Here is a 10,767-nt window from a genome sequence, read left to right as displayed (position 1 = left end):
TGTGAAAGTTTAGTGAACTATGGTCATTACTATTTTTCTATCTCCCTTTTTTGTCCGCTTAAGAAATTATTGGAAATCTCCTCTATTTTTCACAGAGCACGTTAGTGATGGAATCAAGAATAGAAAGATATTGCTATAAATAGAAACCAATTTTGCTATGTTTCTGAAGAATTTGTTCTGAAGTAATTTTGCTATGGATTTGTCAACTATTCAGAATCCGAAAAACACAACTCTGGTTCAAAATAGACATTTCATCAAGATAGCAATGTAGTTTTGTTTTGAACTTGGAATGTTATTGGTGACGTGTTAAGTGACTAAATCTTCACATGCCACATCCTGGTAGCTATTTTTGTTTCTGATATCTTGTGAATTTAGGTCTTTTCCTATTTGTTCAAGTTGTTCTGTTGTGTTGTTCTAGAGCAGAAAAATGTTGTTCTACTAGCCAACTCTTTCATGTCGCTAACATCCACACACATACAATTATTAGATTTTTTTTCTTTTTCTTACTGGGATAGTTGGGCCACTAATTGAGCTTTGGGAATGTTTTAAGCTACTCGGATATATTTGATTTTCTCCCAACTGTCACCCTATAGTAGTCTATGCACTTGGATTCTTTAGTTGGCACATTGACAGAAACACATTCATTTAATAATAAAAATTTTATGTAGGAATGGCACATACAAAATCCAACCGTTGTGCACGGCCATACCCTATCGCCCCTCTGGTACAAAGCCCCTCCTCAGATTCGGATCCAGTCTCAGTACAAGATGAGCCTACAAACATAGAGTTGGACCAGACGAGGGGTGGTAGCCCGAGTACGTACCTCAATACGGATCAAATTGAGTTGGAGACAACCGCTGATGCTACGTAGGGCACGGCCGAAGATGATGCTCCGAATGGTCAGGTCGATCCTGATGTTGATGCTTTGGAGGGTGAAACATTCGGCGAAGAGAGGAGTGGGTGAGATCCCAGCAGGATGCCCGAGGGACGTTTCGTCATCACGGAGGTCAATTCAGTCGAAGAGCCCATGATACCTAAAGTTATTCTGGGACTGTTCAAGACAACAATCGGGTGTATCGTGAGGGCCCATGTTGCAGTCACATATAGAAATTGGAGAGGCAGACAAGATGACATGTGGGTGGTTCCCGATAACATCAAGGAATTTATGTGAGGTAAGTTGGTGACAAATTTTAAATAACCTGAACGATGCAATATGGTCAAAGCGAAGAGTCGTGTATTATCCACAATAGGCATCGTGTTCAGGAATTTTAAGGGAAAGTTGTGGAGAAATTATTACTTGAAGGGTTGTACACCAAAATTAGAGAATTATCTGATGGTAGAATCATTTTTGGAATGATTTCATAGAGCACAGGTGGTCAAAAGAAGCACAACGGTTAAGTGAGGCAAACAATGCCAACTCCCACAAGAATTTATACCCCAATAGAACTGGCTCGCGGGGATGGCAACGGGTTTGCCCCCATCGGGTTTTGCTGGAACGGACCCGAACCCGAAACTCGACTCGTCAAACCCGACCCGAACCCGAAATCAATATCGGGAACAAAACCACCCCCACCCCCGACCCCGACGGGGACCCGAAGCCCGACGGGGCAACCCGAAATCCGGTAGTGTGACGGCGGCGGGTCGGGGCGGGGCAGGCGGGCGAGGCGGGGAGGTTGAGCGGGGTGGGGTGGAGCAGGGCAGGGCGGGCAAGCGGGGCGGGCAGGGTTTCGGGTTTCGGGTGACACCCACGGGTGAAAAAACAGACCCAAACCCGAACCCGACCCAAGTTAAGACCCGACCCGACCTAACCCGATAGCTTTGCGGGTTTTTTTTTACACCCGAACCCGCCCCCGTTGGGTCTAAAACCCGCGGGGACCTGACCCGACGGGGGAAATTGCCATCCTTACTGGCTCGCGTGGGTACGTGAGGAAAATTAACGAGTGGGAAGAGATGGAAGAACAAATAACCTGCAGTAGTGCCACACCTTAGACGACCAACTGTATTGAACGAGCAAAGCACTATATGTACACGAGAGGGGTGACTTTGTTGACAGAGGGCAACCTAATCTTCAAAAGCGACAAAGAATATGGAGTGACGCAAAAAATTGCAGACGCCTACGCCTAGTATTCCCAAGGCTCTTTTAGGGCAGGAAGGGAGAAAGACTAGCTAACCTTGGCACTGGGAACAAAGGAGCACTCAGGTCGCACCAGAGGCAAGGGTGTGGTGCCTTGAAAATAGGGATTCCAAGAAGCCGTCGAAAGTTACATAAGTTGGAAGAGAAGGAGAGAAGAATTGAAAGAGCTGTTGGATTTAGTACGAAATCAAAGAAGCATTTCAACAAGGAAACAGGCAATGGCAAGGCGAAGAAAATGTTGTGAGCCCTGGTAGTCGCCGGAGCAGCTACGCGTCCATGGAGTTTGCAGAAGAAGAATTAGTCTGTTACCCCATGGAGGACATCATAGAAAGCAAAGTGTGCAAGATTATCGTGCCCACCTTGCACATTACCACCACGGTGGCTATGGGGCATGTCAACCAATACGTGGAAGGGGCTCTCTTCAATGATCTCCCGATACCGTGGGGATACGCCACGGTCCACGTGGACTCCGTGCAAAGGCCGTACTGAAAGATTGACATGGATTGACCCAAAGACATGGGTTCCAAGAGGCTCAGATCAAACGTAGGTGGCTTCGTTCTGTGGTATAAACGCTACATAGTGTTTAAAGATGAGATAGATGAGTCGTCTAATACGGAGTTGGACCAACCACACAGAAGATCTCCATCTCCTCGGTCGCCGCCACCGCCACCATCAACAAGATGATCTCTAACTCCTCCCTCATGCAAGTCGCCACCAAGAGAGCTAAATCTCCCCCCTCTGAAGTCAGCTCCACCTCCACCAAGAGAGTCAATTCCTCTCCCTCCGAAGTTGACAACATGTGCACAGTCTAATAATTTGAGTTCATCTCAGAAGTCGGTTTCATCCTAGAAGCAAACGTCACTGAAGAAGGTGGCAGCATCTAAGAAGTTGTCTTATGAACAAATACCAGAATGACAGTGGACGCCAGTGTCAAATTTTTTTTTCAAAAGCTAGAACCTAAGAAGAAAATACCAATCCATGCAGAAACGCAGAAGTTTCTCTTGAAGATTGCCAAACCTGTTGAGTGTAACAGTAAATTAGAATACACGCGCATCAAAAGCAAGAAATACTTGAAGGAGTCTTCTATCAAACAGATACGACAAAAACCGAATTTAAAAATATTTCTTGAAGATGCCAAAATAACAAAAGAGCAATTTCTAGATGAGTCGTTAGCACCAAAGGCACCCGAGAGATGGCAATTTAAGCTGGACGAACTGTTGGTCATGCCAAACGTGCGGGACAAACTGACATATCAACTTCAGAAATTCCATGCATGGTACATGAAGAAGTCACAGAAGAGTAGAGAAATGTTCGAGATCAGATACAAGGATCGGGATTGTACCACGAGAGATGGCTCTATTTATATATTATTTGAGGAAATATATCGAATATACCAGCAAGATGGTCTCGATGTGTCTATCTTGAGTTGTTGGACTCTGTAAGTTTCGTATACATATAATTCACAGTATACATTCTTGTACCATTAAATTGAATTTCTTAACTGATTCCTTATGTAGAATGGAGGTACAAAGATGCAGGACGGAGGACATCGACCATGTGGGATTCATCGACCCACATCATGTAAACTCGATAATGATGCAATCCGATCCAAAACGAACCGAGGATTATGCATTGAAGTGTATTCTAGAGCTATAATTGAAAAAATACATACTTTTGCCCCTACCACTTTAGGTATGTATTTTCTCCATAAATGTTCTATTCTTTTTGAGCAATACATCATTAGAAATTATGACCAACTAACCTACGGTGACCTATGTGTAGTTATTACTGGATTCTCCTTGTCATCCAGCCAGACATTAGCAAGATCATTGTCTACGACTTACAAAATAATCCAAAAGAAACCTACTAACCCGTCATTGACTTGCTACAAAGGTAAAACCCGACCAATTCATTATTGCTCATGTAATTTGATTTGATTGAATCTAAGTCTACTTACGGTAATAATCACACACATGTAGAGTGTACCTACGATACATCAAGAAGAGTGTTAGATATTGGCCATTCGTGAAAGAATGGATAGTCTAACATGATTTTTATTATACGAAGTAGGGCCTCAGCAATAATTTATTTGATTTTTATGTAATGGAATTCATGCACAGATTCAACGGAGACATGTCATACCAGGTGGTTGATGCTAAGGTATGCGACATACATCTTGATGACTAATTTTCAGATCTGATACATGTTCATAAAGATTGATTTCTTCAATTCTTAAAATTACAGCTCCTCGAGCTATCTAGAGATCGACTCTTGCCTACTGAAATCAACGCACTTCAGGAACAACTTGTCAGCTTCATCAATGACCAAGTCTTCAATCCAACCGACAAGTTCTATGAATTTGGTTCCTCTCTCTCGTTACCTTCATCCAACAAGAAAAAATAAAGTTCAGAACCTTCGATTAACAAGAAACCTTAAACTCTTTTTCATTGTTGTAATGAAACCTCACATGTATACGGTGTATATATACAGTGACGAGATTTGATATTTTGAAAATAAAATTTATATGTGCTTATGTATATATGCTGCGATAAAACTTGACGTATCGTAAATTAAATTTATATGTGCATATCTATAAATATATCATATACTATTGCCAATAACAATCAATATTTGAAAATATCATGATATTAGCGGCAACCGCCATATTTTAAAAAGGACGAAAAATATCTATCAATGCCATTACCAACCGGCACTGATCTATGTCTATCAGTGTCAGTTTATTTTTACCAATCGGTACTGATAGTTATTTTCAGTACTAGTTATATATCTGGTACTGATAGTCAGTGATTATTAATATCAAGTAATCAGTGTCGATTTAAAATATATCACTGATATTGATTTAAAACTGATACTGATGACAGTTTTTATAGCAGTAGAAATGACTGCCACGGCATACTATCACCGATGCTCCGAAGCAGTTCATTAACATTCATGCAGTTATTTCATTACTTCAACTGCATTGAGCTGAGCCCCTTGTTTTGCTCAGCATTGCGCTGGGTCACAAAGAAAAGTACGTGCTTGACCTTGCACACCGATCAAGCTAAGACTATGTTCAAGGATTCCCATCATGAATAAAAATTTTATTGTGAAGGAATTTTTTTTACTTCAGTGTTTTAACGGTTTTACTTCACGGTTCCTGTTACAAAGGGATTCACAGGGTCATTCACTTCAGGACGAGATTCTTTCTCTTTTTCTTTTACATTTTTTCTTGAAAATAAACTGTTAGAAATGAGATAAATTAAAAAAAAATTGAAACGAGTAAAAAAACAGAAAAAGAACTAAATAAAAAAATATAGTTGAAAATGGTCAAAGAGCACCGAGGCATGCATGCATCTTCATCAGTCATGCCTCGTGTCTGCCGGGGCTACCAGCGAGGGGAGCTGACACATAAATGCCTCTTGAATAACTGGGCAGTGGGCCCAGACAAATTAACCACACATTTAAGTTGCCTTGTTTGTTCTTTCCTGTTCCTCGCGTGAGTATGTATGTGCAATGAACCTGATTAGTACCTAACGGTGGTTGCTCGTACTGCTCCTTATCATTCCTGTACTGTCGCCACCGTTTGATTATTTGTTAATTCTGTCGCTGGAGCATGGTCCATGTCCTTCCAAACAGAAGGGGTTGCCCCTTAATGAACTGGTTAACTAGGACACCGAAGGCTGTCTTTGGAAACTGAGGGTCTGTTTGATCCTTTGCTCAGTCTAGCCTCGTCTTGCCTGGCAAGGACATATATTTGGTTCAGCCCTAGAAACTAGACAACCTAGCTTCGTGGGGGCGAGGAATTTTTAACGAGACTTTGATCCATATTATTATTTTTTATTTAATATGCATAAGAGGAAGAGGATTTTTTTTTTAAACCTGATCCTATAAAATTACTTCTCACGTGGTGCAACTGCAAGCGAGCCAGATGGAAAAAGCTGCATGCCGAGAATCATGAGTCGTGCCCATATTTGATTGACGATGGGTCCGCTCCGTGATGCCTTATATTTTTAATCCGAACATGTATGTATCCGGCGTATTAGCATTCGGTAAACTTTTCCCGTTGGCAAAACAACCAAACAACTAATTATTTTTTGCCTAGGTTTGTCCGGGCATGTCTTGCCCAAAACCAAGGCTAGGTAAGATTGAGCAAAGGAACTAAGCATGCTATGTATTTGAATCTTAGCTCGATTGGCAGTAACGGAGGGAGAAGAAGCTCCTCTCCCGAGCCATCCGTGTTCGAGCCACGGGGATTGCACGGGATGCACACCCGTTAAGGTTCCAAAGAAACCTTCGGGAAGGGGGGGCGGCGTTCTTAAAAAAAAAAACCAAGCATGCTCTTAGATGGCCTCCGAGCCTCCAAGGGGTACTAATCCGGATGGAAGCTTCTGTATTAGATGTGTAATCCGATGGTCATCCTCCATCAGAAGTTACTTAACTCTTCTAGACGGGGAAGTTAATTGCTTAGTTCATGACTTCATGTAGTGTGCAAATTGAACCAGCTGCTGGCTCAGAATATTGGTTACTGTTTGCAAAGAGATGTCTTTCGGTTTTAGTGGTGATATTCTACACACAATACTTATATCCCCTGCGGCAGTGGTGTTAGAGAGATAGGTATAGTAGTCAATGCACCCATCGAGCAAGCGAACTACTCCCGTGTTCTCAAATACGACATGTCGTATACGAATGCGTGCATCGACAATAGGCATACAAAACATTAATATTTTTCATGTAAAAATGATATGGTAGATCTATCATGAAAATAGTGTTAAGTCATTATGTTTTGATGATTTTAATAGCATGTGTTTAGGAAAAAATATCGGTCAAAGATGTGAATTGCGTACGTAAGGATGTCCAAAATGCCAAGTAAAAAGAAAGAAAGGAGGGGTAAAGCACTCACGCCCCTCTATTTCTTGTACGTGCATTCAGCTTATAGAAAATACTAATAATTCAGATCAAAGGATGTACTCCTAATTTGTTAGCCACTTGGCACGAATGCTGCTTCTCAATTCCCATGCAGTCTAGTCTGAGTGTGATTTGAATCAACTGAACATACACCGTGTAGTTTTTATATTTTAGTTCCCTCTTAGAAGAATTAATCATTTTAATTAATCCATTTTGTCTCTTCAAAGGCATCAGGTAAAAAAAAGATTCATTATTTGATATTGCACTATATATATATATATATATATATATAAGCACGGTTCATACGCTTGAAAACATCACTCTTTCGTGTGAGGGAGGCGACTGAGGTTTTAAGTTCACCGGCGACCTCAGAGTCAGAGAGAGTTTAGGGCGGTGGTTGGACCGGCAACAGGCTACGGCGTGGTGATGCAATATCGGTGGCGGTGCGGGTGAGCAATGGGGGTTTGGTGGTGGGGGCGAAGAAAACAGAGCAATTAGCGCTGTGGCTCACGATACAATGGGTATAGATCCAGTGGCGGGGAGCCGTCGGAAACGAAAGTGGCCAGGTATGGCTAAGAACAAGCAACACGATACATAAGGAAAAGAGAGTGTGACTGTTAAGTTAGAGGTAAAAGAAATAATTTAATGCGTCGGACGAAGATCGGACGGACGGACGAATTTCCGTTTTCCTCGGTAGGAATGGATAAGCCGCAATAATCTAGTGCGCGCAACTTGTTCGGATAGCGTGTGCCTTGGGTTGATTATGGTAAAGCTTCACTGATTAATTTAAGATAACCTCGATGCCGTAAGATTAATTACGCGACGGCGACGCGCTGCGACCTCAGTGCGCGCGGTAGCTAACTGACGCTGACGAGTTTTCACTAACGTGGTGAATTCTTAACCCGTCAATCACTCTAGCTACCTGTGCTCATGACCAGTAAAAGGATAGGATAATGGAGATTAACCACGCAAAGCAAGCCTTTCTCTCTCTGGAACAAGATATTCACATCCAAACGTCATGATTGTTAACTCTCATTCTTTTTCCTTTGATTTCATAAGAATCCATTCGTACTGCTTTTCTAAAAAAAAATAAGGTTCTAGAAGCTGCAAAAGAAGCCAAACAAAGCGGAATTAGAAGAAACTCAAGTCGCCATCCTACATCAGTTCTCTCTCTGACGTCGGACTCTGGCTTAAACAACTGGTTGGGCTAGGTGAGCTGCTCCTATGGACTGTGTAGTTCCAACCAGAACTGCCATGGCCCCTTGTTTAATCTGGATCATCATGTGAGGTAGATATGGATAGGTCCAGGCTTGAGATCATGAGTTCATAACCATAATGTCGACTGTTTTGACTTTTCACTTTTAGATGAGATATCCGTTTTACTTTATGTTATTCTTTTTTGTTTTTCAAATTATATACTTTCTCTGATTGTAAATGTAGGTCGTTTTAGCCTCCTCAACTATTCTTTAAATATAAGTCATTCTCGAACTTCTATGCATTTTTTTCTCTTTTGTTCCTATTTTGTCATTGTTTAATAAATGCTACTATTCTCACAAATAAATGAGTTATCTTTTCCAATGCAAAATAAATAAAGGGCAATAAGGTCATTTGATCTATTTTCTTAATCCTTATGTACAAGTCTAAAACAACTTACATTTATAATCGGATGGAGTATATCTTAGTCATGTAGATGCCGGAAACAAACTCCCATATAATTATATTTTCTTATTATGACGATAAGGGATAATAAAACTTTTTTTATAAAAAATGATATCATTTGAAGATTAACCAATGGATAATTAAAAGGGCACATCAACCTTGCGTGTACGAGCGTGTGCACACGAGTGCTCAAGTCATAAGCTGCGTAGTTTGAGTAATAAAGCACTATACTCTTACCTCGTCAATGATAGTACCAGCAGATTACTATATGCGTTGATGATCTCAGAAAACCGTGGCTTACATAGATGGTAGAAAAAGCATGAGGGCCTGGTATCTGAACCTCTGCAGCACGATCCACATTTCTTGAAGATTTTACCACTAAAAACATGAAATTCTAGCGATGTGGAATCCTTGTTCTTTCGTTGGTTTGGATAACGGAGATTCGGCTATAAATCCTACAATTTAGTTCAAATGTTACCTGAATTCTCAAGATTTCAGGAGCAATCTCCTCGCCTGAGAAATTCTCGAGAAAGTTTCCGAGAACTACTTTTGATGATGGAAAGGGTTGGTCCAAGATGATAGTGTTAACAGAGAAGTTTAGGTCATAAAGATTGTCCTCGATTGTATTTCGATCGTGTGTATCATGCATATCCTGGTTGTTGCCATACATATATAGAAGTATTGGTTTGTTAGAGATAGAAATTTGATTCTTGTAATCTGTTGAACAAGGCATCAACCGGATATACATGGCATGTGCACCTCTATAATCTCCCGACGGTTTAGCCTTATTAATAAACATACGCGGCCTCAAGACGAGGTGTGAACGCTTCTGAAAAACACATCTGGTATTTCTACATGGTACCAAAGCTAACCTCTGAAAAAACACATCTATGGCGAGTAGTGCATCCTCTTCCTCCTCCGTTGCGCCAGCCTTGAGCTCGTCTCTTGGTCATTCGGTGACGAAGAGGCTGACAAAGAGCAATCACATGCTCTGGAAGGCCCAGGTGCTTCCAGCGCTGCGCGGCGCACAGCTGACTGGATTCTTGGATGGGACTATCGTCGCCCCTCCTGAAATGGTGATCACCAAATCTGGCGACAAAGCTGTACAAGAAGCTAATCCTGAGTACATCAAGTGGTTAGCCTTGGATCAACAGGTCCTTGCCTATCTCTTCTCCTCCCTATCGCGAGAGGTGCTCACCCATGTTGCCTCGATGATGAAGGCATCTCAAGTCTGGAAGGCAATAGAAGATATGTTTGCCTCGCAGATCCGTGCACAAGGAATCAATATTCGCATGGCTCTCACTACTACTCAGAAGAGTACAATGACTGTCCCTGAATACTTCAGCAAGATGAAAGGTTATGCCGATGAGATGGCTGCATCAGGAAAGCCATTCGATGATGAAGAACTTGTCTCCTACATCCTCAACGGACTCGACATCAACTACAATCCACTCGTATCAACCATCTTGGGGCGAGTGGAATCCATCTCGGTTAGTGAATTATATGCTCAGCTACTAAAGTTTGAAAACCGGTTGCTTCAGGGGAGCATGCACTCTCAAAGCTCGGCCAACTCTTCTTCACGAGGCCGAGGAGGCTTCTAGCGCGGTTGCGATGGTCATAGCCACAGAAATGGTCATGGTGGTCACGGCAGCCGTGGTGGTCGCAGCGGCAGCAACCCAGGGAAGGGCGACAATCATTCACGTTGTCAAGTTTGTGATAAACCAGGCCACACAGCGGTTGATTGTTGGCACCGGTTTGATGAAGACTATGTGTGGAGAAGAGAATTGTTGCCTCTGCTATCACGTCCTATGGAGTGAACACAAATTGGTACACCGATACGGGTGCTACTAATCACATTACCAGCGATCTCGAGAAGCTTGATGTTCATGACAAATACAACGGTGGTGATCAGATTCATATTGCTAGTGGTGCAGGTATAGGCATTAAACACATTGGTCACACTATTGTTCATACTCCATATCGTGATCTTTATCTTAACAATGTCTTACATGTTCCAAAAGCCCAAAAGAATCTCGTTTCAGTATATCACCTTGCCACCGATAATCAAG

The 10,767-nt window shown here is 42.0% G+C and overlaps 1 non-coding gene across 1 annotated transcript; it reads left to right on the top strand.

Moving 5' to 3' along the window:
- The first annotated feature begins 10,086 nt into the window (after positions 1–10,086).
- On the top strand, positions 10,087–10,225 carry LOC133913893 (small nucleolar RNA Z247). The gene has a single exon (XR_009909130.1). It is a non-coding gene; the product is annotated as a small nucleolar RNA Z247 (small nucleolar RNA).
- The last annotated feature ends 542 nt before the right edge of the window (positions 10,226–10,767 follow it).

This window comes from Phragmites australis, chromosome 3 (assembly GCF_958298935.1).
Source record: "Phragmites australis chromosome 3, lpPhrAust1.1, whole genome shotgun sequence".
Taxonomy (NCBI): Eukaryota; Viridiplantae; Streptophyta; class Magnoliopsida; order Poales; family Poaceae; genus Phragmites; species Phragmites australis.
This window is presented reverse-complemented; position numbering and strand designations above follow the sequence as displayed.